This window comes from Mesoplodon bidens (assembly GCF_964165515.1).
Source record: "Mesoplodon bidens genome assembly, chromosome: 2".
Taxonomy (NCBI): domain Eukaryota; kingdom Metazoa; phylum Chordata; class Mammalia; order Artiodactyla; family Ziphiidae; genus Mesoplodon; species Mesoplodon bidens.
This window is the reverse complement of record NC_138177.1, coordinates 175,404,327-175,430,984: the sequence shown is the minus strand read 5'-3', so window position 1 is coordinate 175,430,984 and position 26,658 is coordinate 175,404,327. Positions and strand designations below refer to the sequence as shown.

Here is a 26,658-nt window from a genome sequence, read left to right as displayed (position 1 = left end):
CCGGTGCACCGGCTGGCCAGGTGAGCGCCTCACCAGGTAAAGGCGCGGCAGGCGGGCCCGCTGAGCTGAGCCGCCGGGGCTGGTGGGGAATCTCTGCTCTTACTTAACCCTTAAAACCCGGACTCCGGCCCGAGACGCCTGTCCCCACCCTACCCGCATAATCCAATTCCCGGTCCCCCGCGGAGGGGAAAGGAGTCAGGGCCCTGCCCCCACCCCGGTTTAGCCAACTTCATGCGGCCCAGCGCCCCCGGACCGCACTCCTCCCCCAGCCGACCAGGCGGAGTGCGTGCCCGCCCTCCGCAGCTGGGGCTCGGCGCCCCGGGCCTCTGGGTGGAGCGGACGGCCGGGCTAGGCGGAGAGGGTCGACTGGTGGGCGGTGCCTCTCGAGGCCGGAGGCCGCTCTGGGCCGGCACCGCCCTCCGTGTCTCGCGGTTCCTCCCTCCGGCACGCCGGCGCCCAGCGGCCGCGCTTCCTGCGTCCCCATCCCGGTCCGAGAGCGGGCTGCGCGCTCTCCGCCCCCGCGCTCCATCGACCGAGATTCCCCGGAGCCCCCAGCCCCGGGATCGCAGCACCCGAAGGAGGCAGCCTGTGGGGGCCGGGGTCGTGTAGCCCCCAGCCCCCGGCCGCCCGACCGAGACCGAGCTGGACCCGCCGCCGCCCCGGTGAGTCTGCGCCTTCCGCCCCGCCGCGCCCCGCGGAGGGATTGTTCCCCACAGGGCTCCGGAGGGAGTCGACGGCTCTCTGGGTCTGTCTGTCCGTTCGTCTGAGAGCTTCCTGCCCGGGGTCTTCGGCGGGAGGACTGTGTCCTCGCATCCTCTGGAGCCGCGCCGGGCCAGTGAGGGACCACCCGGCTCCCGGGCATCGCGCTGAGGCCAGCTGGCTTCGCCTGGGGGAAGGCAGCCGGCCTCCGGGCCCCCTGTTGGCGGAGAAGCCGGCCTCCGGGCCCCCTGTTGGCGGATTTCGAACCCTTGGCCAAAGAGGCACCTTCCCTCGTTGCTTAAAGCAGAACTTCTCAGTAGGTCCCAGGAAACCACCCGTCGCTGCCCGAAAGGGCCCTTTCCCCCATCCCTCATTCCTTTTTGGAAAGGGAGACTTTTAAGGGATTTAGATTCGTGTGTGTGTGCGCGTGCGTGCGTGCGCGCGCGCGCGCGCTTGTGAGGTACTAGAGGCAAAGGGTGAGAAATCGGGTGTGAGCAATGGGGTGTAACTCAGGTTTCTTCACCTAGTAAAATGGGAGTGACAACCTCCCGGGGTGAGGTGGGGCATTCGTGCCTGCCGCAGAGCAAGTATCAATACTACTCAGATCCAAATCAGATCTCTAGTCTGCGCCCTGAAGGGAGCCCTGTGGCCCGGAATGCCAAGTCTGATTAAGAGGGATGGGCACTTTCAGAACGAAATCTTTCCTAAGCCAGAGGACGAGGGTGCAGGAAACCTGGACATCCCTACGGTTTCCCGAGAAGCTGCGACGGGTCCTCGCTAACTCTGCGGGTGGTCCAGGAGCTGGGAACCCAGGTGTAGCGGGAGCGGGGTGGGCGGGGCCGGAGCCAGCCTGGCGGGAGGCAGGAGAGGGATTGCCCTCTGAGGCTGGCTTCTGGCTTTCGTTTTGAGGGGGGATCACTTCGAGGATGGCCTTCCTAGTGAAGGGTCGGCTCTGGGACCTGTGACTGGCTTTCACACTCTGGAGACGTCACACAGGGATCTTGACCTAAGTTGATAGGGCCAAATGGAATTGGGAGGGGGCCCCTTTCCCTCCAAATGTGTCCCTCCCCAGCTTGCCGGAGCTATCGCCCAGATTGGGAGAAAAGGCAGAAGAGGAAGAAAGGGGAGGAGACTGGCTGTGCGTCTGTGCCTCACAATGTCCTGAGCTGCCAGTGGTTCAATGATTAGGGCCTCTTGAGTATCACAGAGGCGCAGGCCGGCCCCCCGGGGATACAGGGCCAAGGGGCTTTAAAGAGTTCCCAGCCTAGTGAGTAGTAAATGGCAAGTGTCGTAAAGAGGTGGCAATATAGTCAGACCCCACCATTCCCTGGCTGTGTGACCCACAGTGTCACTTTACCTGTCACTTTGCCTCTGTGAGCCTCAGTTTCTTCATCTGTACAGTGGGAATGATAACCTAGGGTGAGGGGGGACATTCATGCCTCGCACACAGCAAGTACTCTGTAGCAAGCTATGGTACAGGGTTAGGGAGGAACAGAAGAAAGAAAGTAACTCCGGGTGAGGCGTGCCAGCAGGTCCTGCTAAGAAAAGAATGTTGGTAAATTAAACAGTGAAGTGGAGGCTCTCAAGGGGACAGGGTAGGAAGGGTGTCTGGGCAGATGGAACAGCACAGGCAAAGGCATGGAGGTATGAAGGTGCACGAGGTGTGCTGGACCGAGGGAAGCGCTCAGGTAGTGGCAGGTGGGTTTGTGGGAGCACGCAGGGAAGTAAAGGGAGTGGAGGGTCTGGAGTGAACTGGACTGCAGAGGTGGGGCGAGGTCATCACAGGTGGGACTTTATTCAGTGGACATCTTAGAACCGATCCACAGATGTTGACTGTGTGCCTTCTGTGGGCCAGGCACTGTTCTAGGTGCTCAGTATACATCTCTGGACAAGAAAGACACAAATTCCGTTCAGGTTCTTTAAGCAGGAGAGTTATTTGATCCTGTTGCTGTGTTAGGAAGATAAATCTGGCTGCGTGGAAGTTGGATGGGAGTTTGGAGAAGGTTGCTAGGGGAGAGGATTCTGGCCTGCAGGCTGCTGGAGGCATCAGGAATGAAGAAGCTGGCTTGGCGCCGCGCACAGGAGGCAGAGGTTAACAGGTGGTCTTAGCATGTGACCACTGGTCAAGCGGGAAATCTGTGGATTCAGTGTGAGGCTCAGACTGCCAGCCTGTCCTCTACCAGAGCAAGGTGGTGGGACCTTGGCAGGGCCCAAGCCCCTCCAGCTGAGGCTCTCCAGCTCTCTGGCTCCAGAAGTCCCGAGCCCCAGGAGCATCTGCGTCTATGCGAGGAGTGGCAATGCTGGAGACAGAGTCAGCAGCCCATCTCCTGTTGGCATTTGCAGTGGGCAGCCTGTCCCTTTGGGGGGCTCCTGTTTTCCTGGGTCACGGTTCTGGTAAATGTTCTTTCCTCCCTCTGCAGGGCTGGCAGTAAAGCCCTCAGAGCTCTTGGGCTGGAGGAGACCAGAGCTCCAGGACCTTTGGCTCTGGGCTTCTCATTCGAGGGACTGAGGAGAGTTTTCTTCCTAAGTGCCAGGAAAGTTCCCTAATCTCAGATGCCTTCTGACTGGGGACGTGGTGAAGGGTCTGCTTCTGGCTGCTGGCTTTTGCTTTCCCTTTTGTTGTGTCCGCTCTGAAGTTTAGAGGAGTTTTTTATTTGTTTGTTTGTTTTGTTTTGTTTTTTGCAATTGACAGCTGTAAGAGCATCCTTCTCCTGGTTATAAGTCTCTTTTACTTGGAGGTGGACCATGCACAGCCTTTCACCTGCCACGGGAGGACCCTAGAATGTCCTCTCATTTGACAGACAAAACTCAGAGAGGGGAAGGAACTCACCCAAGGGCCCACAGCAAGTCAGCAGCAGAACCGGATCTAGGTTCCTCTGCATTATCCCAGGAGACTGGCCACATTCAAGTCAGAGACTTGTTATGGGCCCCAGGTTAGTCCAGGGTGGGAGGTTTTCTCAACATCTGTCTTGCTTCTCCCCAGTTTGGACAGGTGGCCCTGTTTAGCCTGGTGATTTTTTTTTTCCTCCTTTCTTCTGGATTGAGCCTTTGGTGCACCAGCCATCGTGCTGGGAGCTCTGGCTCCGCGGAGAAACAGGTCACTTGTTTGGCTTTGCCTGCTCCAGGCCACACTGCCCTACCCCTCCTGGACCACCGGGGATCTCTGCTAAGTGCCTCAGGCTCATCATCAGCTCCTCCCTCACCTCCGCCCCAAGCCCTGTGTCAAGATGCTGGGCTGGCCCTCGCCTTCTAGTCTGTGTTGTCTACTCGGGCTGAGCAGCTGAAAGTTTCCTTATTCTCTCTTGCCCTAGATTTCTCAGACATAGCAGCCCTTAAACCTGAGTGCTGGTTCCTTTAGCTCTTAGAATATTGGAGCCAGAAGGGACCTTCGCCATCCGAAAGTCCATTTGTTTTACAAATTGGGAAATTGAGGCCCAGGGAAGGGGGAAGGGAAAGGACGGGCCTGAGATCGGAGCCGGGGCTAGAAGCCAAGTTTCCCGATTCTGTCTTGAATGATTTTGAGGATGGTTCTTGAAGAAAAAACAAAACAGAGCATACGCCTCCTGCAAGGGCCCCTTTCTCCCTATACTCCACACTGCCAGGAATTTGGGGGGTACCCACAGTCACACGTCCAGAAGGAGTAAACGCTGGGGCCCCCGGAAGACAAGGAGTATATGTATCTTGACATTTTCAGGACCTGTCTCTTCAAACTGACTTTCACGCCAGAGACCAAACTAGTGATTAAACTTGCTTGCTGCTCCCTGAACCCTACTTTATCATGCACCCCTGGATAGACAGGCTCTTGAAGTTATTTTCTCCCCCAGGTTACAAAGGAAGTACATGCTGATTGTAGAAAACTCGAAGGAAAACATCACGATATGCTGACAACCACTGGCGACACGGTGGTGTCTTATTCAGTCTTTTTTGGTTTGCTTGCTTGCTTGCTCAGCTATTTCATATCCTCGTTTTCCAATTCATCATCATGACGTGTACTTTCCCCACGTGATGGTTTTTTCACGCCGGTTCTAACCTGCCAGTCTCACGTGCTTCTACCATCTGATGGCTGGAAGGTACTTAGGAGGCCAGAATTTTGTGGCCAAAATCAGAATGCTCCAGTAGCCCAAATTCTGTAATGCTATGCAGATTACCACTGTGGGACTTCAGGGGTACACTTCTCAGGTCACTGTCACCATGGCTGTTGGGGAAAGGGCTGTGTTTACCAAATCTAATGCAAACATTGATTCTCGGTGAGCTTCTTAGAAATGGAGGACATCAGCCATCGGGGTGGGGTGGGTGTGATCCCAAGATTATAGGAGGGAGGGAGAGAGCTTCGTTTCTTCTGATCTTTTTCTGTGTTGGTTTTAACCTAGCCAGGTGCTTCCACCCTGTTGTTATCACCCCTTTCCCCAAATCTCCCCAGGACTAGGCACTGGGGTGGCAAGTGCAGGTCCCTCGAAAAATCAGAATTTGGGTTGCTTGTCTCCAAGCCCTACCTTTGGAGAGGCAAAGATGGCAAAGATGTGCAGAGAATTTGTTACGGACTCAGGTGATAAGGTCGGTCACCCCACCCTGGGGACGGGATTTCCTGGCGTCTGTAAATTGTCGATACTAGACGTGACCTTGGGGACTTCCCTGGTGCTCCAGTGGTTAAGACTCCACATTCCCAATGCAGGAGTCCCGGGTTCGATCCCTGGTCAGGGAACTAGATTCCACATGCTGCAATGAAGATCCCGAGTGTTGCAACTAAAGACCCGGCTCCGGTTCACTGGGTTTTTTTTCTTGTTTTGTTTTTTTTAAGATTTTTCTTTTTTTTTTTGATGTGGACCATTTTTAAAGTCTTTACTGAATTTGTTACAATATTGCTTTTGTTTGGTTTTTTGGCTGCAAGGCATGTGGGATCTTAGCTCCCTGACCAGGGATCAGACCTGCACCCCCTGCATTGGAAGGCGAAGTCTTAACCACTGGACTGCCAGGGAAGTCCCTCACTGGTTTTTATATGGTGATCCTGGGAAACTTGGGATTCCCTGGACGGGTCCCAGAAGCAACTCAGGGGTTTGTGGGGACAGGGCTGAGTGGTGGGAAGCAGGGCCAGCTGGGAAGAAACTCTGCTTACAAATATTAAAGATGTCATGGTGCAAAGGATCCCTTTAAAGAGATTCTGCGACTTTAAAAAGAAAACGAAACCGCTGCTGGTCTAGCCACCTCGATTCTTAGAAGAAGAAACTGAGGCCAGAAAACAGGGTGACGGAGGCCTGTGCGGGGCAGGTGAGGGCTCTCAGGCCTCACATTGATGAGGGTCTTCAGATGAGGCACTAAAGTCAGTATCAGACAGAGCTCCTGGCTGGAGACACACGTTGGCCCTGCAGCCTGCGTCTCCTCTGGGCCACACTGGTATGTGCGCTAGGAATTCATGTTTATCATCAAGCCTGTAACTGTCGTGCCAATGGTCCAGCTTAAATTGCACAATGCACAAAACAGTCATTTGTTCAATGCCAGCATTTAAAACACATCACAGGGTTGGTTAAGCCTGTTTTGGCCTTTCTCCTTTTTTTTAAATGTCCCCAGAGCTTCCCTAATGGAAACATCCTACAGGCGATGGGCCCAAGGTTACCCAGCAAATCTTGGCAGAACCAGGATGAGAACTCACCAGTGAGAGAGGTCCTTTTTTAAGATCTTGGTCTCATATGATGTATAATTCTGGATGCCTCCAGGAGGTTCTGCTCTTTTTTCTATTCAAGATGTAGAACCACGTGGCTCTAATGCTTGGTGAATTTTTTGTCTTTGCCACTTTTTCCTCTTCACAGCTGGTTTGGGAGAGACAGAATATCGTTACCCTTGTTCCACATTTTCCCCACCCCCACTGGCCGGGCTTGTGTTGGTTAGGGTGTGGACATGGTTTCCCGAAACTTGGGCATGGGGGAAATATGATAAAAAACAAAACACTCACACTTTCAGACTCCATATATTACAGCTTCATTAGCTGCAGTGTGGTGGGTAGGGATTATATATTGGAGTTGCCTTTCAGTAATTGTTTTCAAACACTGACAGATGCAAATTAGACCATGGGGAGTGGGGAGGAAGTTGTCTTCGGCTGCCAAGAGCTGCCATTTTAAACGAATGTGCTGATAGTGTTGTGTGCTGGTCACGAGCCGGTGGGGACCTGAGAGGCCAGCTGCACCCCCTAGATGGGCCAGTGGTCCCGGGAGCCACCGTTACAATACAGCTGACCAGTGGCAAGGAAACCCAGGAGCTTGGAGGAGTTGGTTTAACCCAGACTTGGAGAGTGAAGGAAGGATTTTCAGAAAGGTTGAAGTCTCAGCTGAAATCCGAAGGGGGAGCAGGAGGTCAGCAGCTGTGCCTGGCAGAGGTACAGCCTGTGCAAAGGCCCAGCAGCATAAGAGAGCTTAATTCACACGGGCTGATACTAGATGTGAAGGCCAGGGGTGGGAAAAACCATTTACTTGATTCCTTTCATTCAACCAGTATTCACTGAGTTCACTCTACAGGCCAGGTGTCCAGGGTTTGGGGGGGAAATGTTCCACAAGGGAGACTCAGTCCCTGCTTTCCTGGAGCTTACACCGTACTGGGTTGGGGGAGGGGTCAGTACATTAGGAAACAAACAAGGGAACTAAACCAATAACCATGTCAGGCACTGAACTGAGATCTTTGCCGCTTCCCCACTGCCTGCAGGATCAAGTCTGGGCTAAGCCCCTTCACTTTCAAAGCTCTAAAGACTGGACTCTTTAGAGTTTAGACTCAGTTTACCTTTCCAGACCCATTCCGGCTGCTCCGATCCCTCTCCGCACCCCGGTGCTTTGGTCAGAAGGAACCAGGAACCGCTGCCCACTTCACTTTCCTTCCCCACCCATAGCCATGAACTTTGATGACTTTTCTTTCTAGACTGTTCTCTGTCCCAATCAAAACTAAAAGCAAAACTTGGAGAGGTGAAGGGCATTGTGCATGACCCTAGTGTACATATCAAAACTAAGAAATTCACATTACTGCTGGCTAAACGACAGACTTTACTGGGATCTCACCAGCGTTCCCACCATCATGTTTCTGCTCCGGGATCTGGTCCAAGACACCACCTTGCGTTTAGTTCTCCATCCCCTCATCTCTACTGATCTGTGACTGTTTCTCAGTCTTTCCTTGAATTCCGTGACCTCAAGAGCTTTGACGAGTACTGGTCAGTGTTCTGTAGGATGTCCCTCACTTTGGGTTTGTCTGGTGTCTTCTCATGATTAGACTGAGGTTTGAGGTTTGGGGAAAGAATACTGCAGAGGTGAAGTGTTCTCATGACATCATGTCAAGATTTCCACGAGGTCAGCATGACTTATTGGGGGTGTTAACCTTGATCCTTTGGTCAAAGTCATGTCTGCAAGAGTTCTCCACTGTAAAGTTACTCAAGCCCCTTTTTCTTTTTCTTTTTTTTTATTTTTTGCGGTACGCGGGCCTCGCACTGTTGTGGCCTCTCCCGTTACGGAGCACAGGCTCCGGACGCGCAGGCCCAGCGGCCATGGCTCACAGGCCCAGCCGCCCCGCGGCATGTGGGATCCTCCCGGACCGGGGCACGAACCCGTATCCCCTGCATCGGCAGGCGGACTCTCAACCGCTGCGCCACCAGGGAGGCCCTCAAGCCCCTTTTTGTAAGAGGCTTTTAAAGCATGGTAGTAAAAGTAAAAGGTCAAATTATAAAATAAATTCTTGAAAGTGACTGATAGATTGGGCTTCTAAAGTTAAAAAAAATTTGATAGAGTAAATATTAAACTGGAGCAATATTTGCAACACATCTAGACAAGGGGCTGTTTTCTGGACACATACAGGATCTCTTCTAGTCAGTAAAGAAGCGCTAAATGCCCTAGTTAAGAAATGGGATAAAAGAATAGATAAAGAAGATGTCGTACATATATACAATGGAATATTACTCAGCCATAAAAAGGAACAAAATTGGGTCATTTGTAGAGACATGGATGGACTTAGAGACTGTCATACAGAGTGAAGTAAGTCAGAAAGAGAAGAACAAGTATCGTATATTAACACATATATGTGGAGTCAGAAAAATTGGTATAGGCGATCTCATTTACAAAGCAGAAATAGAGACACAGACGTAGAGAAAAAACGTATCGATACCAAGGGGGAAGGGGGAAGGTGGGATGAATTGGGAGATTGGGACTGACATATATACACTATTGATACTATGTATAAAATAGGTAACTAATGAGAACCTACTGTATAGCACAGGGAACTCTACTCAGTGCTCTGTGGTGACCTAAATGAGAAGGGAATCCAAAAAAGAGGGGATATATGTATACGTGTAACTGATTCACTTTGCTTTACAGTATAAACTAACACAATATTGTAAAGCAACTATACTCCAATAAAAATTTAAAAAAAAAGAACAAATGCCATTGACCCATAAGCATATAGGGAAAAAAAACAACATTCAACCTCATCATATTAAAGAAAATGCTAATTAAAACAATGCCATCTTTCACATATAAAATTTTAAGTGTTTTGAAAAGTTTAAAAATTTTAAGCTAAGAAAAGGAATGCTGGGGCTTCCCTGGTGGCGCAGTGGTTGAGAGTCCACCTGCCGATGCAGGGGACGCGGGTTCGTGCCCCGGTCCGGGAAGATCCCACATGCCGTGGAGCGGCTGGGCCCGTGAGCCATGGCCGCTGAGCCTGCGCCTCCGGAGCCTGTGCTCCGCAACGGGAGAGGCCACAACAGTGAGAGGCCCGGGTACCGCAAAAAAAAAAAAAAAAAAAAGGAATGCTGGGCTTCCCTGATGGTGCAGTGGTTAAGAATCCACCTGCCAATGCTGGGGACACAGGTTCGAACCCTGGTCCAGGAAGATCCCACATGCTGCAGAGCAACTAAGCCTGTGTGCCACAACTGCTGAGCCTGCGCTCTAGAGCCTGCGAGCCACAGCCACTACAGCCCGCGCGCCTAGAGCCTGTGCTCCGCAACAAGGGAAACCACTGCAAGGAGAAGTCTGCACACTGCAACGAAGAGTAGCCCCTGCTCGTCACAACTAGAGAAAGCCCCCGCGCAGCAACAAAGACCCAATGCAGCCAAAAATAAATAAATAAAATAAATAAGTTTATTTTTAAAATAAAGGAATGCTGATATGGGGAGATGGTGATTTCACAAGCTCAGGGAGGGAATGTAAATTGGAGGACATTCTGAAAATTCATGTCAAAGCTTTAAGAAAGGTAGCAGTTTCAATACTAGGAATTTATCCAGAGGAAACATGATTGAATAAGGAGTTAGTTTCAACAGTTTTTTTTTTTATAATAGCAATAAAATTAGAAACCAACTGTGTGTCTGGCAGTAGAGGATTGGTTGTATAAATGATGGGTCCTCCATGTACTGGAATATTCCTCAGCCACTAAAAATTACAGTTTAGATGAATACTGATGATGTGCAGAATTGTTCATTATGTATCAAAAATTTCAAAGGTCACAAAAACATACTGCAGTACCATCTCATTTTTGTAAAAAATAAAAAAGTGTGTTTGTTTACAAAACACTCAAAGTCTGAACACCATCATAGATATTATCAGTAGTTACGGACGGTGGGGTAATGGATAATTTTAATTTTCTTTCTGCTAATCTAGATTTATTAATTTTTGTTTAATAAACAGGCAGTTTTTTTATAACAAGAGAAAATGTTTTACTGTTAAAAACCTCATAGGGTTTTTGTGGATCCCCTTAGGGTTACTACTAGGTAAGGTGCTTTGTGAGCTGTAGAGGGCTTTGCAATTATTAGCCTCTATTCCAGGTGATTCTTTTCTCATTTTTAACTTTGAGCATCTGGGTCTCCCTTCCTACCCTTAGGAAGCTGAGATAGGAGCAAGGCGGGAGCACAGCAGCTCACTGATCTGTTACAGGCTGAATGTTTGTGTTCCCCCAAAATTCATATGTTGAAGCCCTAACCCCCAATGTGATGGTATCAGGAAGCAGAGTCTTTGGGAGATGGTTAGGTCTTGAGAGTGAGACTATCCTCATGGGATGAGTGTCCTTACATGAAGAGGAAGAGGAAGAGAGATCATCAAGGAAAGGCCATAAGAAGACAACATGAAGGCTGCCATCTACAAGCCAGGAAGTGGGGCCTCACCAGACACCAAATCTGCCGACACCTTGTTCTTGGACTTCCCGCCTCCATAACTATAGGAAATAAATGTCTGTTGTTTAAGCACCCCCACCTCCAGTCTACGGCATCTTGTTATAGCAGCCTGAGCTAAGATACAACCTCCCAGCGTTATGATACACACATATATATATGTATGTATGTATAAAACTTGAAGTGTGTGTGTGCTTTACAAACAGTAAAATGTACCCTTTTCCATGTATAGTTCTGTGAGTTTTGGCAAACACGAACAATTGTGTAACCACCACCATGAGGAAGATATAGAAAAATTTCATTAACCATCCCCCCAAATTCCCTCATGCTGCCCCTGTGTAGTCAACCCCTCTGCCACCCCTGGCCCTTAGCAACCAATCATGTTTGCTGTCCTTGTAGTTTTGCCTTTTTTCCAGGATGTCATGGAAATGGAATCGTATAGTATGAAGCCTTTTGAGTCTGGCTTCTTTTACTCAGCGTAATGCACATGAGATTCCTCCATGTTGCATTTGTTCCGTTGTGTGGATGTACTACAATTTATTTATTCCTTCACCTGTTGAAGGTTATTTAGATTGTTTCTGGTTTGGGGTGACTATGACTAAAGCTGCTGTAGACATTTGCATGCAGATTTCAGGATGAACATAAGTTTCTCATTTTTCTTGGGCAAATACCTAGGAGTGAGATTGCTGGGTATGTATGGTCAGTGTATATTTATCTTTATATGAAGTGGCCAAACTTAGAAAGTTTCATGCTGATGATCCAAGGCAGGGAGGGGGGAAGAGAATGGACTCTTTTTTTTTTTTTTTTTGCGGTACGCGGGCCTCTCACTGTTGTGGCCTCTCCCGTTGCGGAGCACAGGCTCCGGACGCGCAGGCTCAGCGGCCATGGCTCACGGGCCCAGCCGCTCCGCAGCATGTGGGATCCTCCCAGACCGGGGCACGAACCTGTGTCCCCTGCATCGGCAGGCTGACTCTCAACCACTGCACCACCAGGGAAGCCCCATCTTCCCCCTTTACTCTTTCCTATTCTGTTTCCTTTACGGAGCATCTCTTGTTAATCCATCCCTCCATGTGTTTGTCTCTTTCAGTAGAAGAGAAGCTTCATGAGAACAGGCTTTGTCTTGTTCATGCCTGTGTTCATCATGCCGGGCCCCCAGTAGTTGGTCAGTGAGTGTTTGTTGAATGAATGAATGAATGAATGACGTCAGCAGAGATTTGTTGAGACTTTATGACGGGCATAGTTCCGTGCTCAGGGTTTGAGGAGTCCCAGAGAAATGTAAAAATGCCCCCAGGCGGCGGTCAGAAGAACACAGGTTTAAGTCCTGCCTGCTTAACTTTTTTTTCTTTTTTGAGATTTATTTATTATTTGGCTGCGTCAGGTCTTAGTTGTGGCATGCGGGATCTTTCGTTGAGGTGTGTGGGCTTTTCTCTAGTTGTAGCACGCGGGTTTTCTCTTCTGTAGTTGTGGCGTGTGGGCTCTGTAGTTTGCGACATGCAACCTCTCTAATTGAGGCGCGTGAGCTCAGTAGCCATGCGTCATGTGGGATCTTAGTTCCCTGAGCAGGGATCGAACCTGCGTCCCCTGCATTGTAAGGCGGATTCTTTACCACTGGACCACGAGGGCAGTCCCCTGCCTGCTTAACTTTAACCTCAGTTAAAGAGAGAAAGTAGGAAGGAAAAAGACTCCCTCAAGACATCCGAGAGCTGCTGGTGGCAGTTGGCTAAGACGGAGGACGTGCATTGATTGACAGCTCAGAGGAGAGCTGCTTCCTGCTGGCTGTGGGGGGAGGGGAATCAGTTGGATGTGGAACCAACCAGGATGAGCGGCCTTCCTGGTTAGCTGGGGGAGGGGAGGAAGCCAAGGCAGAGAGACTCACGGTGTGCAGAGACGGGGAGGCAGCCCGTCTCTGTGAGACGAGGGAGAGAGCACGTTTTTATTCATTCTGGAATTGTCGGTGCCCTGCACACAGTGGTCACTCAAGGAACATGGGAAGTAAGGTTGGGGGGGGCGGGGGGGGCAGTCCACACCCTCCTGGGAGATGGGACTTTGTCCTGTAGGCTCTGAGGGACTCCTTTGACATTTTGACAGACACAGTGGCTGGAGGGTTGGCATGGCTGCACTTAACAGGCTGAGAAAGCCTTAGAGAAGCAGGTTTTAGTAATTCTCGCCATCAACCAGGCCTGAGGAATAGGAGGGAGATGGTTAGGGTGGGAAGAATCACTGCAAAAAAGGCTTTGAGAAGGAAGAAGAAACAAGTTTGGGGACCAAGGGAATGTGGAAGTGAGCAGGGGCTGCAAATGCGCATGTCTGGAAGGATGCAGCAGCGGGTGTTAAGGAGAGAGTCTGGCCAGACATAAGGCAGCAAGGAGTGGTGGGGATTGTGGCAGAGTGGAAGGCAGGCCCCTTCCATAGGAGGCAGCTGTGCCACAGCACCGGCTGCCTGTTACATGTGAGAACTGGGGCCAGGGCTACCAGGTTTTCAAGTTGTGTGTATGAGATCACCATGCTCTCAATGTTGGCAGCTACTCTATAGCATATAAAATAAGTAACACTTCACGGACTAAATAAGACATGTCCGTGGGCCAGATACAGCCCTTAGGCTGCCAGTTTAAGACCTGGGGGTGTGTCTGGGTTGCAGATGGAGTAGGGAGGAGAAAGAATGCTCAAGGACACTGAGATTTCAAGCCCAGGTCACCGGGAGAATGGTGGCCTCTCACACTGTAATTAGGAAGTCTGGAGGACAGGGGGTGGGGAAAGATGATGTTGGAATGATGTGGACAAAGGAGGATGTCTGTGATGTATGACGAAGGAGGACATGGACCAGCAAAAGCAGCTTTTCTGTGGAAACAGCTGGATTGCAAAGGCCGTTGGTTAGAGACTGGAGGGAGGGCCTGTGAGTGTGGTTCTTTGGTGATGGGGCTGGAAGTGGTCTCCCTGGGACCTTCTGTAAGGGGTTCATTCTGTTTTGGATTTGGCAGAGGGTTCATTTAAGATTTGCACCCTGCTAGGAGGCAAACGTAAGAACGCGGTGTTAGAGCCTTAGAGACACGGGTTTGAATCCTGGGTCGGCCCCTTACTGTCAGGGACCTTGTGCCAAGTCTCTCTGGGGCCCCCCTTTCCTGGGTCTCTGTCCTGCGTGGATGAGAATGTTGGCCTTGACGGGTTGGGAGGAGGTGTCCCCAGCCCCTGCCCAGGTCCCCGTGCTCCACACCAGGCGCTAAAATACTTGTCTTACAGTCACCCTCACCCTGCACGACCCTGGCCTCCTCTCCTGGATCCAGGGCCTCGGATGGGACGCACACGGGGTCCTTCCTGCTTCCCCTCAACCTGCCTGGGCATCGTGAATCCTACCTCCCCCAGCGTGTCTGCTCCCATCGGCCACCTAGAGCCACAGCACACCCTTAACGTCCAGAAGAGCCCCTTTTCACTGCGGGGGACTCTCAGCCTCCCGGAGAGGGATCCTGAAGGACAGTGAGCGGCTACCTCCCTGGTCAGGGCAGCTGGAGAACATCCTGTGGCCCTGGACACCAGTTCAGGGGTAGTTTTGTGTGACATGGGCCCTGTCCTCATGGAGCTTCTAGTCTCTGGCAGGAGGGAGGGTGACACAGGCTACTCAACACCAGACCACAGTGTTTGTGGTAACATTTATTGAGTACTTACTACAGGCCAGGCACTGGGTTACCTGGCTTCTCTGGGTTGTTTTACTTAAGTCCCACAACATTGCACTAAGGGTCGTTCTATTATGACGCCCACTTTACAGATGAGGAAACTGAGACTCAGTGAAGTCGCTTGCTCCCCTCCCTCCCTAGGTTGCAGAGCTGGGCCTCCCTGGCTCTCAGGAGACCCCACCATTTAGCTGTAGAGAGCCAAGCAAATGGGTGTATTAGGAGCATCACGGACAAGGTGGATTCAAGCTGAGACTGAAAGGAGGGAGAACACAGCTGGAAGGAACAGCCGTGCGCACGAGAGGGCCATGTCCTCTGTGCCCAGGCCCCGTACGTCCGGGAGTATTTCTCAGTTGTCCACAGTCACCAGCTACATCCTCCAAACCTAAAGTGGAAGCGAAATAAGCTCCTAGTGCTGCATCAGTACCAACCTGGTGAAAGCTGCCTGGCGTGGTGGTACATGCCCTACCCGCTCGAGCTCATGGCTTCCTCTGGCAGCTCCATTAGAGAGACACACTTTTTATTACGCCCCTTTTACAGCTCAGCTGAAATAACTTGCTCGAGTTCATCACCAGGAAGCTGTGAAGCTGGGAGTCGAACCTAGAACCTCTTAGCTCCAGAGCCAGAACTTTTAACCCTTGCAAAGGTGGTAGGACTTTGCTGAGTTGACCCACAGGCCCCGTGAGGCATGTGTGGCTAGAATCCCTGGGGCAGAGCTGAGAGGCAGTCTTGGTGGAGGAATAAATCAGTCCCCGGTCCTCTCTGGCCCAGCTCTTAGCTGTAGCTCTTGCAAGCCTCAGCTCCCGCACTGGGTCCTTCCACCCTGCCTGTCTCTGCATCCTCATGCCCAGCTGACTTCCGAGGCTCCGCCTTGGTCCACACTCAGGATGAGGGTTCTAAGGCTTCCGTGAGCATCAGAATCACTCAGGGAGCTTGCCAACAGCAGGTCCCGGGCCCCACCCCAGACTCTGCTTCTGTAAGTCCACAATGGGGCCCTCAAATCTGCATATTTAGCAAGCCCCCTCCCCACCTCTGTCAGGTAGGGGATGCAAGGGTTCTCAGATAATAGCGGGGCCCAAGTTCCGCTCCCTGACCCACACCTGCTGCTCAGTCAGCCACGGCCACCTCATTTTATACACCTCTGGTTGCTTAGTCCTTACTCCAGTGTCACGATTAGTACTGCGGGTGCCCCCATTTTACAGATGAGGAGAGCAAGGCTCAGAGAGGGGAAGTGGTTTTCCTAAGGCCACCCAGGCAGACCTGGATTTTAATCCCCACTGACTCTACCCACGTTGCTTTACTGCCCTGCTAAATTGGCATTGGGGCTCCCTGGGGGTCCTCAGTGGGGTTTAGAGGAAGGGCTGTGATTGATGCATTTTCATCACATGCCATCTGTAGATGCTGGGGAAAGAGGCATGAACCTTAGTCAAAGCCTCGGCAGCCAGAATACTCCTTGCATTATCTCCATGGGCTTTTCAGCCTGGTGTGAACAGCTGACGTCATTAGTCAGAACTCAACGGGTTCAGCTTTCAAAGCTACATGTGAATCGAAATGTGGAATGACTCAAAGATCATTGGATAGGAGGACGGATTCCTCTGTGACTCAGAGCAGGTCCAGTAACCTCTGGGGGCTTCTCCCCTAGATAGAGGGCTTCTCCCCTAGATAGACTAGGGAATCCCACGCCAACTGGGCTGCAGCATCCAGAGAGAGGGTGAAAGTAAATGCTTCTCCCTGTACCCCAGCAGTTCCACCGCCGGGTATTTATGGAAAGGCCAACAGCGACCCACCAAAACTCTCACACGTATATTCATAGCAGCTTATACCCAGCAGCCCAAATGAGAAAGCAGCCCAGGTGTCCACCAGAAGGTGACCAGATAAACAAACTGTGGTGTAGCCACACCATGGACTTCTGAGCAAGAGAAAGGAACCAAACGGACTACAGACACAGGCAACACCGTGGATGAACAAAAGAAGGCGGGCAGAACACACGCTGTATGGGTCCATTTATATAAATTTCTAGTACAGGCAAAACTAACCTATAGTGACGGAAAGCAGATCTGTGATCGCCTGGGGTGGGGGATGACTGGGGAAAGGCTCACACAGGGAACTTCCTGGGAGTGGCTTGTATCTTGATCTCAGCAGGGGTTACATGGATATATGTTATTAAAACTTATCAAACTGTACACTAAGATCTATGCAATCTACTAGATATAAATTATACTTTAAGTAAACAAGTAAATGACCAGATGCCTCTACCCCAGCCCTGGCAACTCAGAGTCAGCAGTCTTGGGTGGGGCCCAGGGGCATCTGCATTTTCCACAAGTACCACAGACAGCATCGACCTTCAGCCTGGGGTGGGCACTAATCGCTAAAGTCTCCAATCGCTAAAGTCTCTTCTGGCCAGGACAGTTGAGTCTTTGAAGATGTTGAGCATTTGCTGTTAGTCTGTTTTTAAGCATAAACCTAACTGGGGTCAAAGTCTGGTCCCGGGACTGACTCCTGATAACCAGCAAGAGCAGCTCTAAGCCGTGCACAAAGCACCCTCAGTTACCGGGCTGATCCTGGCCATGTGCCGGGCATCACAGGGTCTGCTGTGCTGGGGACAGAGGGCAGGACTCCTGCACAGGGCTGCGGACGCCTGCCAGGTGCTGGGCATCAGGCAGAGCTAGACAGGCCCTCTCTGGGTTCTGCCTCCCTGCCCTCCAGAAAATCATGACTTTGGCTGTGTGTTGAGGAGCTGTTGTGTTATCCTGTTTTGTGTATATGTTGAATTTTATGAGAGGATGTTCTTAGGCACTTCAGCTCAGAGTCAGCCTAGGCTCAAGCCCCACATCTCCACAATTAGCTGTGTGTCTTTGTGCAAGTGACTTAACCTCTCTGTGCTCCTTATCTGTGAAACGAAGAAGATGGCAATACTTCTTCGCAGTGCCTTGAGCAGGGGAAGCATTTAGTAAATGTTGGCTGTTACAATTACTATTACCTAATTTAATGCTTATAATAACCCTATGGGCATAGGTGCTATTCTTTTTTTTTTTTTGCGGTACACGGGCCTCTCACTGTTGTGGCCTCTCCCATTGCGGAGCACAGGCTCCGGACGCGCAGGCCCAGCGGCCATGGCTCACGGGCCCAGCTGCTCCGTGGCATGTGGGATCCTCCCGGGCCAGGGCACGAACCCGTGTCCCCTGCCTCGGCAGGCGGATTCTCAACCACTGCGCCACCAGGGAAGCCCATAGGTGCTATTCTTATCCTCATTTTACAGAGCAAAAACTGAGGCTCAGAGAGGTCAAGTCCGTGGTCCAAAGTCACACAGCCAGGACTGTGTGGAGCTGGAATCGAAACTGGGGTCTGCCTAACTCCTGAGGCTTTTCACTGCACCACACTGCCATCAGCTTTGTGGGATGGGGGTCATCACAGAAGACCCCCATGCCCTGGAATGAGAATCCATCACTAGTTGAACAAGAGATGTGCCCTTCCTCAGGAAGGCTGTGTGTACTGGTTCTGAAAGTGGGTTCACATCCTGGCTCTGCCAACTGTGGAACCCTGGGCAAGCTGCTTAACCACCTCGATTTCCTCATCTGTAAAATGGGGGTGCTAATCCCGACCTTAAAAGGCTGTTGTGAGGATGAAATGTGTCGGTATGTATGTGGCACACAGAATGGCATCCAGCACACGGTAAGCCCATAAGCCTGGTCAGCTTTATTTACCGTCGCTGCAAGGTTGCACACCTCTCGGTTCGTGACTGAGCCGGGTGGGACCCCAGCTGCAAGAGGATGGGAGGTTGTCCATCATGCCTTCGAGGAAGTGACAGGACAGTCTGCAGGGCGGCCTGGGGCAACAGGCAGAGAAAAGAGCCTTTTGAACCATGTGCAGGGAATCTGAAGTTCTGTGATTAAACCCTCTTGTGGATTCTCTCATTTAAAAAACTCAAAGCCTTGTTCCCAGCCTTGTCCCATGTTTCCTAACCATCATGTTTACTCCATTGGAAGCGATTCGGGGCCGACAGTCCCTGTCATGTCTAAATGGATGGCAGGCTTCTCGCCGCACTGAGCTGGCACTCAGGTTGGGGGTGGGGTGGCAGCAGGTGCTGGACAAGACTGAGCTCAAGGTGGACAGACAACCCTTTTGTTTGTTGATTTTTTGGATTTCTGTTTTTGTTGTTGGTTTTTTTTGTTGTTGTTGTTTTGCCTGCATCTTGGGAACCACAGTGTGAGTTTCTCAAGCTGCTCTGTTTCGTTTGGGTTGAAAACAAAAATAAAAGGCAGACCATCAAACCGTGACATTCAGCTGCCTGCATGAGACTCTGTGAAGGTTGGTTTATAAATGAAAAATGTGTGACCACACTAGGCTGAAAGCAGAGGGGCCACACAGCACAGTGTGTCTCTTCTGGAGTCCAACCCCTGTGCTCTTCTTGGCCTGAAGAGGTGCCAGCCTGCCTCTCTGAGCCTCGGTTTCCTCATCTATGAAATGGGCACAATTGTGGCACCCACCTCATGAGGCTGTTGTGAGTTGAGGCAGCAAAGGTCTTAGTCCAGTGCCTGGTACACAGTACAGATTCAACAAGCATGAGCTAACGGGATTATCGGATTGCCAGCCCCACTCTGAATTGAACTGTTCAAGCTCTGGGTCTCTCACTGACTGGCTGTGTGACCTTGGGCTAATTAGTTCACCTCTCTGAGCTTCAGGTTCTTCATTTGCAAAATTGAGACCCCGTGTTCCCTATGTAAAGGCTTGTCCTGAGGATTAAGTTAAGGAAGATGACTCCTAAAGGCAGCCTGGCACCGTCCTTAGGATATTCAAGTGATTGTGCTGACAGCGTGATGCTGGGGGCACACGGCCTTGACTCTCAGGGAGTTGAACCAGGTCATAAGCGTCCCCCAAAGTGTCCCGGGGCTGCGATGCTGGGGGTACCTGGCACAGCCCCTAGTGCCAGGGAATGTAGTTGATGCTTCTTGGAGTGAGGGAGAGGCCAGACACCGGTCACTTACCAGGTGGTGGTGAGGGGTGAAGGTGTGCCAGCCGACAGAGGGCACAGAAATAACAACTGTTCCTAGCTTGAGTGGCCCCTGGGTCTTCCGTGTTGGGCTTGTTTCTGGACTCATGTCTGGAAGTAAAATGTTTCATAGCAACAGTCTTTGGGAACATATGGATAGACAGTCCTTGCTTACACAGATTCTGAATACAGAGATGCAATTTACCCAAAAAGCACATGAAGGGATTATGATTCCCCAACAGCAGAATTCTTTTTCTTTTTTTTTTTTTTTTCACGGTACGCGGGCCTCTAACCGTTGCGGCCTCTCCCGCTGCGGAGCACAGGTTCCGGACGCGCAGGCCCAGCGGCCATGGCTCACGGGCCCAGCCACCCCGCGGCATGTGGGATCCTCCCAGACCGGGGCACGAACCCGCGTCCCCCGCATCGGCAGGCGGACTCCCAGCCACTGCGCCACCAGGGAAGCCCCAGAATTCTTTATTTTATAGAAGTATTCACTAGGAAATTCTTCTCAATGTCAAGCACCCCTCGTACATGTAGAGTGCTGTTTGATTTATGAATAAGAGGGCAGGATTGTGCAGTGGTAGCAGGTGTAGTTACAGGGGCCAGATCGCTCCCCACTCCACCCCAGGTGGAACCCCTGCTCTGCCTGTTACCATCTATGAGACCATGTGTCTAATGTGCCTCTACTTCCTCATCTGCAAAATGGGGATTATCATAAATAGTACCTATCTTACCTCAAAGGTTTCATGAAAAATAAACAAGATAATCCATGTAAAGAAAAGTTAATGCCACATAGTAAGGGCACGATACTTGTGGCTGTTACTAATTCCAAAAATATTTGCAGAGCATCTTCTATGTGCCTGGTGCTGTCTGCCCTGTACCTGCCCTCGTGGAGCTTACTCTGGGGTGTGGGATATGGTGGGGGGGGAGGCAGACAAAACATAACATAAACAAACAAGATGAATGCAGGTTGCCGTCATACCTGTGTCCCAAAGCAACAGGGAGCTAAGATGTAGGATCATGTGGGGAAATGCTTGCAAACGTCCGGCTTGGAACTGTGATAGTGACATTTAAGTGACAGATGAGAGGGGGCCAGTGATGAGGGGCAGAGTGGTTGGAGCATGGGGTGGGGGTGAGGGGCAGACTGGAGCAGCTCTTCAGAGACTTGAGATGCACCTGCACCTCACCTGTGGAAATGCAGGTGCTGCACCAGCAGGTCCAGGTGGATCTGAGGTTCCGCTTTTCTAACTAGCTCCAGGGCCACCGAGGCTGCTGGTCCATGGACCACACTGTGAGTGGCCAGTACCGGAAGACAGAGGGAGCCAGGGTCCAGGTGGCAGAGGGCCTGGAAGGCAGGTGGGGAGTTTGGATTTTATTCTCGAAGGCAGTAGGAAGGCAGGCAGGAGAGTGACATGACTAAAGGATGCTTCCAGAAGCTCATTTTGGCTGCTGTGTGGAGAAGCAGGGAGGCCAGGTAGGAGGCGATGCAGTCGCACAGGTGACAGTGGCAGCAATGGAAGAGGCAGGAAGTAGGTTTGAGAACCGAGGGCAAGTAGACTGACAACACTTGCTGAGGTGTTGAATATAGATACCCTTAATAATCCTTTTTTTCCTAACTAATCTTACTAAATATTCTTGTATGTGCTTCACTTTAAAATATTTTAAACCAATAGTCTAGAGCAGTGGTTCTCAGGCCAGGGTGTTCCGCCACCCCATCCCCAACCCAAGGGACATTTGACAAGGTCCCAGCTGGGATCAAGATGCTATTGGCATCTAGTGGGTGGAGACCAGAGATGCTGCTAAATAGCCTGTGATGCACAGGACAGCCCCCCAGCAAAGAATTATTGGGCCCAACATGTCGATGGTGCCGAGGTAGGGAAACCCTGGTGTAGAGGCATAGAAAGTCAGACATGCAGAGCCCCCTCCTCTCACCCCAGCCCTACAACCCAAAGAGAACCAGTGTTACCAATTTGCTGCACAGCTGTCCAGGCAGTACACTGTGCATATACAGTACGCAGATTTCCTGTATCCCGTCTCACCCCAGAAGGGGTGCTAGGGAAATGCTCAGAACCTGCGAGCGCTGAGCTGCACATGGAGGAGGGCATCTGTTTGTTTTGCCAAATCTCTTCCCACTCACTGAAGGTCACACCCAGAGGGAGGGGGTAAGGGGGAGGGGAGGGAGGGTGGGCAAGTGGCCTAGAACCTTATTCCTCTATAAAGTGTGATAGTCTTTCTTTTCTCCAAAGAGCACTCTGAAAACTGCACATTGTGATGCAGGCAGCCTCTCTAACTGGGACTAACTCAAGGAATCTAGGATTTCAGTGCCAGAGGACACACTGGGATAATCTAGTTCCACCCAACCTCTTATTTCACAGATGGGAAAACTGAGGCCCAAGGGTTTTTGTAAACGGGAAAAATCCTTTTATAATTGTCTCTTCTTAAATTACAGGGATTTTAATGTCAGATCTCCAGTGTAATGCACAGTGACAGCTTACGTTCCTGATTTTTTTTTTTTTCTTGGACGCATCCGAATGTGAGGTTGGTTACAGTGGCTGACAAAGGGGACATAGTTTAACAAAATTAGAAAGCTAAAGACAATGTATTAAATTTCCCTGAAATCAGAATTAATTTCCTTTTGAGAGCGTGTCCTATACTCTAAGGTTCTCTCTTACTATTTTTACTGTTACGTTGGTCTTCCTGCTCTGAAAGGATGGTAGTAGCAGAGGGGAGGATGCTTTCTGTTCAGGGTTTCTTTGGCTTCAGCGCCCTTACTAAGTGGAAGAGAAAGGTAGCAACCCAATGGCAGTCTTCTCAAAGGAGCAGGAGGGATTTTACTGGTCTGTGAACTCCGAGGTGTGAGAAGTACTGGTTTCATCTGTTTTCACGGGCCGAACCGAGGGCAGGATTTGGCATCATTTTCACAGCTTTGGGGAGGTCCGGCTTCAGTGCAGCCTCAGGTATGCAGTGCTGCCATGGGGGGGCCCTCCTTCCGTCACCATGCTCCTGTTCTTTACAGGGCCTCAAGGAGCCCCCCAAGTGGAAAGAATGGGGCCCCGCCTCTGTAGGACCCCAAGGGAGGAGCGGCAGGTCTGGGAGGTCAGTTCTGGCAGCACTGAGAGCGCCCACAGCTGGTATCCAGCTGTGGTCTCCATCTGCCAGCCCTCTCCCCAACCCCCCGAGGGATTTGGCCTCCTGCCTGGCCAGTGAGAGGGGTGGGAACCTTAGCGAGGAGGGGTGCATTAGGAAGGCTCCCCGGGACTCCTCTGTACCTGTTTTCCCAGATCCCTCAGCTGGAGCAGGGCCCGAGCTAAGGGGTTTGGCCTTAGACTCTTGGGCACGGGGCGGCGGGGGTGGGGGGGCCTGAAAGCTTCTGAGCAGGCTAGAGACAGAATGAAAAAGGCTGTTTCCTGGAGCTCAGGACGGCATCAGCACGCTGGAGGAATTGGACAGGAAGGCGCGGCTGGGGCAGGAAGCCAGGTGGGCACAGGGAGGTGGGAGGGCTCACCCCCGAGCGGCAGCCGTGGAAACAGAAAAGGAGGAAGAGGAGGACGAGTGGGTGGGACTCAGGCCTGGATGAGGGAGAGCCAGGGGTCATGGGTGAGCAGGGTTTCCAGCCCTGATGAGGAGGATGGCGACTCCGCCAGTGTGGGAGACTGCAGAGGTCACGGAGCCTTCTCCCAGCCTCAGTTACGTTACCTGCAGAGATCAGAGATCGGGTCGTGGGGAGGATGCCACGAGAGTGTGCATGGGAACTGTGTGGAAATCAGCAGGCCCCAGGGGGGCGGCAGGCAGGTGCCAGGGACCTGTGAGCAGGGCTTTATCCTGAGGGCCCTGGGGAGCCATGGAAGGGTCTTGACGCCGGTGGTGTGATCACATTTGCCTTTGGGAAAGAGCCCCCTGAGAGCAGTGGGGAGACGGCAGGCTGGGAGGCCGGGAGGCCGGGAGGCAGGGAGGCCGTGAGGCCGTGGAGGAAGCCTTTGTGGCCTGTATGTAGGTGAGGTGTGAGGTCAGCCTGGGCCAAGCAGGAGGGGGCCCTCCTGGAGCATGGCCGCTCCCCAGGGCCCAGCTTGCTTGTCCCCTTTGTGCTTGGGCAACCGCCACGATGAATGCAGGGTGGCCAGTGTGGGTCCCAGCGACCCCACTCTAGGGCTCTCTGTGACCGTGCCTGTACACACAAACCGTTCGCTGGGCCGGTCCCTGCGACAGCTGCCAGCACAGCAGAGGCCTGGCTGTTTGACCAGAGAGGCAGCCGCTTCGGAGTGAGAGCCTGAGGCCCAGCACCAGATCCACCTTTCCTTTCAGACTCCCCCTCGCCCCGCCCCCTGGCCCCGCCCCGCCCCTCCCCGCCGCCCCTCCCCCCCACGCCCGCCACCACGCAGCCCCCCAGCAGTCTCCCGGCAGCTCCCCTGCCTCATCAGGGACTGGACCTTCATTACTCCTGCCTCTCCTGTCCTTTCTTCCTCCTGCCGTGCTTTCACGGGGTCCACTCCATTTTTGTTCACTTTTCTTTCCTTCTTTGGGTTGTTTGTGCCTCTTTTTTCCTTCCTGTCCCCCTCCCCAGTTCGTCAGCTCTCCTAGTTTTTCTTCTCTTTTGCCCCTCTTGGGTGTACAAGGCTGAGGACGTTTTGCTGCTGCTGGCTATCTCGGTGCCCGCCACAGTGCCTGGCCCACAGGGCACAGACGGCGTCCCCTCGGGCGTGTCTGCCTGTCCCCTGACGCCACATGCCCTTCCAGTGCATTCCCTTACTGCTTCCTTTCTTGCTCTGTGTGTATCCGTTTGCTAGATGTACATTATAACCTTGGCAATAACCTTTTCAAGGACAGGCCTGGTTCTCCTACCCTCTATTTCCTGCTAACCACCTAGAGGCATTCCCAGCCCGGTGATTAATGACAATAGCTATTGGGTGGCGTGTCCTAGGGCACTGCCCCAGGACATATTTGACAACTTTCAGCACTGTGACAGTGTCCTTCCTCGGTCATGGCCACGGCCACGCCTCTGTCAGTGAATGACCCCGACAGTCATCCTCAAAACAGTCCAGCCAAGGAAACAGACCCAGTAACCCTGGAATCAGGCCTTGACTCCCCCCTCCCCGACTTGTTCCAGAACTCCCGCTTGTGGCCTGACTCTGCAGTGAGGGAATGTGGGAGGAGGATGCCCAGGGGAAGGTGGCGGCTCTGTCGGCCCCAGCTCGCTTCAGAAAAGGGAAGATTGGGGGCAACTGGCTGGTTTGCTTTTGGTTTTGGCTTTTAGTCGTTATTTATTTTAATTTTTTTATCAAGCAAAGAGCGTATGTGTTGGTTCACATAGCAGAAACCCTGGTAGTTCCAGCGGGATTCATGGGTTCAAGTCTTGCTCACTCTCTGTCTCAGCTGTCGTTTCTCCCCTTGTGAGGGCCAGATGGCTACCAGCATGGAAGCTACACCTTGTCCTTCCAGCAAACCCAGCGGGGGGAGGGCCCTGCAGGAGAGGACGGGACTCCCTCATCAGTATTTCCTCAACAGTGGAGAATCAAGGCCCAACCCATTGGCAAATAGGAAGATCTGATTGGCCGGGCCTGGCCACGCCCAGTCTTAGAGCCAGGAGAAGGGGACTCAGCATATATGCACTCATCCAGGTAACCCTGGGCAGCCTGGCTCCCCCAGCCCAGCGTGGTCCCTCCCGTGGGCCTCCAGTGACCCTCACTGGGAGTTACCAGTGCAACAGGCTCTGGATCACTATTCCAAGGGTCCCTGTAGAGAATTCTGAAATAACAATAAGTATCCCTCTGGTTACCCGTTTGGGACTTTCCTACTTGATACTGGAGTTTTGTAAAGAGAGGGCATACCTGTGGGAAACCTGTCACTGGCTGATTTCTCTGAGATGCCTGTTGCCACATCGCCACACACCTGGACTACTGCCTGGCCTGTTGTGGGTGTGCAGTGAATGTTTGTGGAATCAGTGACTGGAGGGGGACAGCAAGCCTTGCTCCTGTCCCTCAGGGCCCACCCTCACCGGACAGCACCATCCATCCGTCCCTGCCCAGCTTGTCGGGACCACTCAGGAAATAGCAGTTATTTTATTTATCATCATTATAATTATTGGTAGTGGTGGTAGTTGTTACCCTTGTAATTGCATGGCTGTTGTTCTTGTTGAGCCCAGCAGTTTCTCCCAGCTCAGGGAGCAGTCTTGACCCTTGATCACCCTCATCTGCTCTGGCTACCTTTGCTTCGGTGATAACGTTCTATGCCAAAATGCATGGAGTTACGATTCCTCAGCCGATCTTCAGATCTAAACACCCTGCAAGATAGATTAAGGGCCAGACCTTTCATGTATTTAATAAACTCTTGTGCTGTCCAGGCCCCTTGTGGGGCAGAGATGATGTGGCGTAGCTCCTGGCCTGAGGGGGACAAGGGACATGACCGGAGCACCCACAGATGCACTGGAGACCGTGACACCCACTGTGGGGCTTCCGGGTGGATGATCCAGGTTCGAATCTGGACAGAGCCTGTCGTCTCTGACTGTTCCCCACCCTCGACCCCCTTCCCACTTACAGTGGGGATGAGGGAGCAGCCAGAGAGAGCTTTGATGATTCGGGCTACAAAGATGATGTGTGAGAGTGTCCAGCTCGGTGCTCGGGCCCAGGAAGGGCTCTGAGTGTGAGTGTTGGGTCACAACCCCTCACACTGTGCTGTGGCAGCTCAGAGAGGGGCAGAGTCCTTGCACATGAGATGGGGCTTCAGGCAGCCCCATGAGCCCCCTGGTCCCAGGGGCTGAGCAAGGCCAGGAGAGGTGCAGGGTCAGTACTCAGCCTGGACCCTTAGCTCTAAGCAGGTTACTTAAGACACTGACTTGCATCTTTGTCACTGAGTGGTCCTGTACACACCGTTCCATCTCCGTCATCAGCAAATCTCTGATTCTGATATTAGACAAAGGACTGCCATATTCATGGAAGCAGTGTGTAGATGTTTAAAACCTCCTTCTTTAAAGCATGGCTTGGGGACAGGTGAGAGGGAGGATTTTAGGGGGACTCTGGACTCAGACTATCTGGTTCACAGCCTCATTCTGCTACTTATTAACGTGAGGCTTTGGGCAAGTCACGTAACCTCTCTGGGCATCTGTAACACAGGGATGGTGGCAGCGTGTTTGTAAAGATTAAATGAGATAATCCAGGCTCAGAGTAAGCATTCAATGCATGTTAGCT

The 26,658-nt window shown here is 52.0% G+C and overlaps 1 protein-coding gene across 2 annotated transcripts in view; it reads left to right on the top strand.

The window, feature by feature from the left end:
• Positions 1 to 441: 441 nt before the first annotated feature.
• Positions 442 to 26,658, top strand: part of TMEM51 (transmembrane protein 51) — a 48,205-nt gene continuing 21,988 nt past the window's right edge. For both annotated transcript variants that reach the window (XM_081224965.1, XM_081224964.1), the window contains exon 1: positions 442 to 662. The gene's annotated coding sequence lies outside the window, so the exon portion shown is untranslated. The remainder of the gene's footprint in view (positions 663 to 26,658) is intronic.